This window comes from Oncorhynchus keta, chromosome 19, assembly GCF_023373465.1.
Source record: "Oncorhynchus keta strain PuntledgeMale-10-30-2019 chromosome 19, Oket_V2, whole genome shotgun sequence".
Classification (NCBI taxonomy): domain Eukaryota; kingdom Metazoa; phylum Chordata; class Actinopteri; order Salmoniformes; family Salmonidae; genus Oncorhynchus; species Oncorhynchus keta.
Window position 1 is genome coordinate 11,683,802 of NC_068439.1, and position 6,000 is coordinate 11,689,801.

At 47.8% G+C, this 6,000-nt stretch overlaps 1 protein-coding gene across 49 annotated transcripts in view; it reads right to left on the reverse strand.

Moving 5' to 3' along the window:
• Positions 1-2,359: 2,359 nt before the first annotated feature.
• The window catches only part of LOC118397632 (upstream-binding protein 1-like), a 41,766-nt gene continuing 38,125 nt past the window's right edge, over positions 2,360-6,000 (reverse strand). For 10 of the 49 annotated variants that reach the window (XR_008070243.1, XR_008070247.1, XR_008070227.1 and 7 more), the window contains one exon: positions 5,674-5,972. The gene's annotated coding sequence lies outside the window, so the exon portion shown is untranslated. Of the gene's footprint in view, positions 3,363-5,673 lie in introns of those variants that run through there. The other 39 variants (XR_008070224.1, XR_008070215.1, XR_008070218.1 and 36 more) reach the window with 10 other exon arrangements.

Consider the following 6,000-nt stretch of genomic DNA (forward strand, 5'->3'; position numbering starts at 1 on the left):
CACAGAGAGAGACAGGGAACACAAGAGACAGGGAACACAAGAGACAGGGAACACAAGAGACAGGGAACACAAGAGACAGGGAACACAAGAGACAGGGAACACAAGAGACAGGGAACACAGAGAGAGACAGGGAACACAGAGAGACAGGGAACACAGAGAGACAGGGAACACAGAGAGACAGGGAACACAGAGAGACAGGGAACACAGAGAGAGACAGAATACACAGAGAGACAGGGAACACTCAGAGACAGGGAACACTCAGAGACAGGGAACACACAGAGACAGGGAACACACAGAGACAGGGAACACAGAGACAGGGAACACAGAGACAGGGAACACAGAGAGACAGAATACACAGAGAGACAGGGAACACAGAGAGACAGGGAACACAGAGAGACAGGGAACACAGAGAGACAGGGAACAGAGAGAGACAGAATACACAGAGAGACAGAAAACACGAGAGACAGGGAACACAGAGAGACAGGGAACACAGAGAGACAGGGAACACAGAGAGACAGGGAACACAGAGAGACAGGGAACACAGAGAGACAGGGAACACAGAGAGACAGGGAACACAGACAGAGAGAACACAGAGAGAACACAGAGAGGGACAGAACACAGAGAGGGACAGGGAACACAGTGGGACAGGGAACACAGTGGGACAGGGAACACAGAGAGACAGAACACACAGAGAGACAGGGAACACAGGTAGAACTAGGACAGGGAACACAGGTAGAACTAGGACAGGGAACACAGGTAGAACTAGGACAGGGAACACAGGTAGAACTAGGACAGGGAACACAGGTAGAACTAGGACAGGGAACACAGGTAGAACTAGGACAGGGAACACAGGTTGAGCTAGGACAGGGAACACAGGTTGAGCTAGGACAGGGAACACAGGTTGAGCTAGGACAGGGAACACAGGTTGAGCTAGGACAGGGAACACAGGTCTTTCTTTATAAGCCCCTTTTCTGCACATGTTATTGTCTAACTTTTAACTGTGATTCCTCTCAGGCCGTTCTTCAAGTCCTGGAGCAGGAAGAAGTGTAGAGCTCAGGTTTCTGTGAGTCGTCTCCTTTTTCACGGAGAGAAACAAGCTGGAGTTCGTTTCATCTCAGAACCACAGGACTCTTGATTGAGTTTGGCTTGAACCGCCACACCTGGTGTTAAAAACACCTTTTCGTCATTCACCCAGAGTACCACAGCTCCTTTTCACGGGACTCGTGCCAACCAATCAGATACCAAGGAATGAACAAGAAAGAAAAATGAAATGGAGGTGACCCAGGGTCTGTAGTGATGGAGGTGACCCAGGGTCTGTAGAGATGGAGGTGACCCAGGGTCTGTAGAGATGGAGGTGACCCAGGGTCTGTAGAGATGGAGGTGACCCAGGGTCTGTAGCGATGGAGGAGACCCAGGGTCTGTAGAGATGGAGGTGACCCAGGGTCTGTAGAGATGGAGGAGACCCAGGGTCTGTAGAGATGGAGGTGTGACCCAGGGTCTGTAGAGATGGAGGTGACCCAGGGTCTGTAGAGATGGAGGTGTGACCCAGGGTCTGTAGAGATGGAGGTGTGACCCAGGGTCTGTAGAGATGGAGGAGACCCAGGGTCTGTAGAGATGGAGGTGACCCAGGGTCTGTAGAGATGGAGGAGACCCAGGGTCTGTAGAGATGGGGGTGTATTCTCAGTGATGTGACCCAGGGTCTGTAGAGATGGGGGTGTATTCTCAGTGATGTGACCCAGGGTCTGTAGAGATGGGGGTGTATTCTCAGTGATGTGACCCAGGGTCTGTAGAGATGGGGGTGTATTCTCAGTGATGTGACCCAGGGTCTGTAGAGATGGAGGAGACCCAGGGTCTGTAGAGATGGGGGTGTATTCTCAGTGATGTGACCCAGGGTCTGTAGAGATGGGGGTGTATTCTCAGTGATGTGACCCAGGGTCTGTAGAGATGGGGGTGTATTCTCAGTGATGTGACCCAGGGTCTGTAGAGATGGGGGTGTATTCTCAGTGATGTGACCCAGGGTCTGTAGAGATGGGGGTGTATTCTCAGTGATGTGACCCAGGGTCTGTAGAGATGGGGGTGTATTCTCAGTGATGTGACCCAGGGTCTGTAGAGATGGGGGTGTATTCTCAGTGATGTGACCCAGGGTCTGTAGAGATGGGGGTGTATTCTCAGTGATGTGACCCAGGGTCTGTAGAGATGGGGGTGTATTAACAGTGATGTGACCCAGGGTCTGTAGAGATGGGGGTGTATTCTCAGTGATGTGACCCAGGGTTTGTAGAGATGGGGGTGTATTCTCAGTGATGTGACCCAGGGTCTGTAGAGATGGGGGTGTATTCTCAGTGATGTGACCCAGGGTCTGTAGAGATGGGGGTGTATTCTCAGTGAAATGTTCTGAACGTTGCATATAGAAATATAATAGGAATTCAGACAGCCAATCACATCCGTTCAACACAACACATTTCTACCTGAACGTTCCGTAAGGACCTCTTGAACAGGCCCTGTGCTCCTCACTTCCTGGTGTTGAGGTAGCTGCCAGGTTCCGTTCCAACTCAACATTGACACTTTATTTCTCTCAGGAGTCATGAAGGGTGTGGCTCCAAAACTACAAACTACATCAAGTTGGACTTTGTGGTTTTCAGTTTTTTTATTTGGGGGATTTATTTTTATTTTTTAAAGGACTGGGCTACATTTATTTTCGGACAAAATCCTTCCTTCCTCCCAACCTCAGTCTCTTGATTAAAAGGCAAACTAAGCCACAAACAAAAGCAGTGATGACAACTGACATGATCAAACCAGGTTAGTTTCTGCAACAATAAACACACACACACACACTTCCACTGCCAGTAGTCAACGACCAACTACGGCCAACGGACAGACCTGAGAACACATACAGGGTTTCCATCCCATCCTGTCAGGGGTGAAGGAAGGCCACGCCTTGGATGAGCCCTGGTTTCACTCTCAAGACACACAACCTTGTTCTAAGGTCACCTTCATCCCAAACCAGTTTGGTCCATTTCTGTGTGTTTATTTATGTCACCCTGCCCCCCTTGCACCGACTAGGGACTGTATCTCAATAGTCTAGAGACTCTTCCTCCTCACCCCCTCTCCATGTCAATAGTCTAGAGACTCTTCCTCCTCACCCCCTCTCCATGTCAATAGTCTAGAGATGCTTCCTCCTCACCCCATCTCCATGTCAATAGTCTAAAGACCCTTCCTCCTCTCCATGTCAATAGTCTAGAGATGCTTCCTCCTCACCCCATCTCCATGTCAATAGTCTAAAGACCCTTCCTCCTCTCCATGTCAATAGTCTAGAGACCCTTCCTCCTCACCCCCTCTCCATGTCAATAGTCTAGAGACACCTCCTCCTCCTCTCCATGTCAATAGTCTAGACCCTTCCTCCTCTCCATGTCAATAGTCTAGAGACGCTTCCTCCTCTCCATGTCAATAGTCTAGACCATGGGTGTCAAACTCTGGCCGGGGTAATTATATTTGGCCCGCGAGACAATACCAAATTACTACTAGAGCTGGCCCGCCGGTATTATACAGCGAATTCACCACTACTACTACGAATCCCATAACGCTCTGCTGTTTTCGCGCGCCAATCAGGACAGGACCCAGAAACGCTCTCTCCTCTGTGACAGTAGTCATAGCAACATAGACGCTACAACTGTCAGCGAGCTAACCCTTCCCAAAAATGGTGAAAAGAAAGGCAGAAAACAGGAGCTTTCTGGACAAGTGGGAGGCAGAATATCTGTTGACATATGTAAAAGACAAACCTGTTTGTCTTGTTTGTGGAGTCAACGTGGCTGTAAGTAAGGAGTACAACAGACGACACTATGAAACGAAACACCATGACAAATACAAGGACCTGGACATGACTCAAAGGAGCCAGAAAGTAGAGGAGATGAAAATAAGTTTGGTTTCACAACAGAATATGTTTAAAAAAGCCACATCAAAGCGAGGCTGCTGTAAAGGCTAGTTATATAGTGGCAGCAGAGATCGCAAAATCAGCCCGGCCCTTTAATGAGGGAGAGTTCATGAAAAAGTGCATGATGAAGGTTTGTGACCTCGTATGCATAGAGAAAAAACAAGCATTTTCAAACGTGAGCCTGAGCAGGAACACAGTAGCTGATCGCACATGTGATCTTGCCACCAATCTGTATGACCAGCTGATGGAAAAGGGAAAAGATTTTGTTGCGTTCTCCCTCGCTGTGGATGAGAGCTGCGACGCATCTGATACTGCTCAGCTGTCAGTCTTCATCCGTGGAGTGGACTCAAATCTGTGTGTTACGGAGGAGCTATTAGGATTCAAATCAATGCATGGCACAACCACAGGAAAGGAAATCTTTGAGGAGGTTTCCAAATGTGTAACTGAAATAAAGCTGCCGTGGGATAAACTCGTTGGATTAACGACAGATGGTGCGCCAGCGATGTGCGGTAAAAGAGTGGACTGGTGGGCATGGTTCGGGAGAAGATGCGGGAAGAGAACTGTGCAGGTGAGCTAACTGTTTACCACTGCACCATACATCAGGAAGCACTGTGTGCCAAAGCCCTAAAGATGGAACATGTTATGACCACAGTAACACAGGTAGTTAACTTTATAAGAGCCAAAGGTCTAAATCACCGCCAGTTTAAATCTTTTCTGGAGGAGTGTGGTTCGGAATACGCAGACGTGCCGTATCACACAGAGGTGAGATGGCTAAGCAGAGGAAAAGTACTAAACAGATGTTTCGAGCTGCGTGAGGAAATATGTCAATTCCTGGAAACCAAAGGGAAGGATACAGCAGAGCTCCGGGAGCAAAAGTTCCTGTGTGAGCTGGCCTTTCTCTGTGACATCTCGAGCCATCTCGATGCGCTGAACCTGCAGCTTCAGGGGCGGGGCGCATCATCACAGACATGTACGCTGCAGTGAGGGCCTTCAAAACTAAACTGTGCCTGTGGGAGAATCAGATGCTGCAAGGAAACCCTTGCCATTTTCCCTGCTGCCAATCCATAAAAGCGCAGATCTCTACCGCCGTGTTCCCATGCGCACAGTTTGCTGAAAAACTCAGTGTTCTCGCCGCTGAGTTTAGCCGGCGATTTGCCGACTTCGATGCCCAGAAATGCAAGTTTGAACTGCTTAGTAATCCCTTCGCAGTTGATGTGGAAAATGCACCAACCAACATCCAAATGGAGCTGATTGAACTCCAGTGCAACGACACGCTGAAGTCAAAGTATGATGCTGTGGGCGCCGCACAGTTTCCACGGTTCATCCCTGACACAATGCCTCAGCTCCGCACCCAAGCTGCTCAGATGCTCTCCATGTTCGGCAGCACTTATCTATGCGAGCAACTTTTCTCCTCGATGAAGATGACCAAAACAACTCACAGGAGACGTCTGACTGATGAACATCTTCGCTCGATACTGAGGATTTCTTCAGCTCAGAGCTTGAGCCCAGACATTGATGAACTAGCATCCAAGAAGAGACGCCAGGTATCTATCTGGCTTGGGCACATCAGATTAGACCAGTGTGCAATAATTAACGTTTTCTTGATGCACTTTTTCTTGCTACAAGGCATGGGCTTGAATGGTTGATTGATTTATTATCATTTTATTTGTAAAATTATTAGCCAGTGGAAAAAGTTGATTTTGGTATTTAAATCAGAAGGCTGCAAATAGAAAAGAGGCATACAATTTTTATTTAAATTTTATTTATTTAATAAATGAATGCCATTGATGTGTTTTTTTCATTTGAAATTCAATTTTGCATGTCTCCACTATTAAATGATATATTGTATGGTAATAAGTGATGCTTGTTCCATATTCAATGTTAAAGCAAAACTTGTTTGGGTCCATATTAAAAGGTTAATTTGTTCAATGTTGGCCCGTGACTTTGTTCAGGTTTTACATTTTGGCCCACTGGGTATTTGAGTTTGACACCCCTGGTCTAGAGACTCTTCCTCCTCTCCATGTCAATAGTCTAGAGACTCTTCCTCCTCACCCCCTCTCCATGTCAATAGT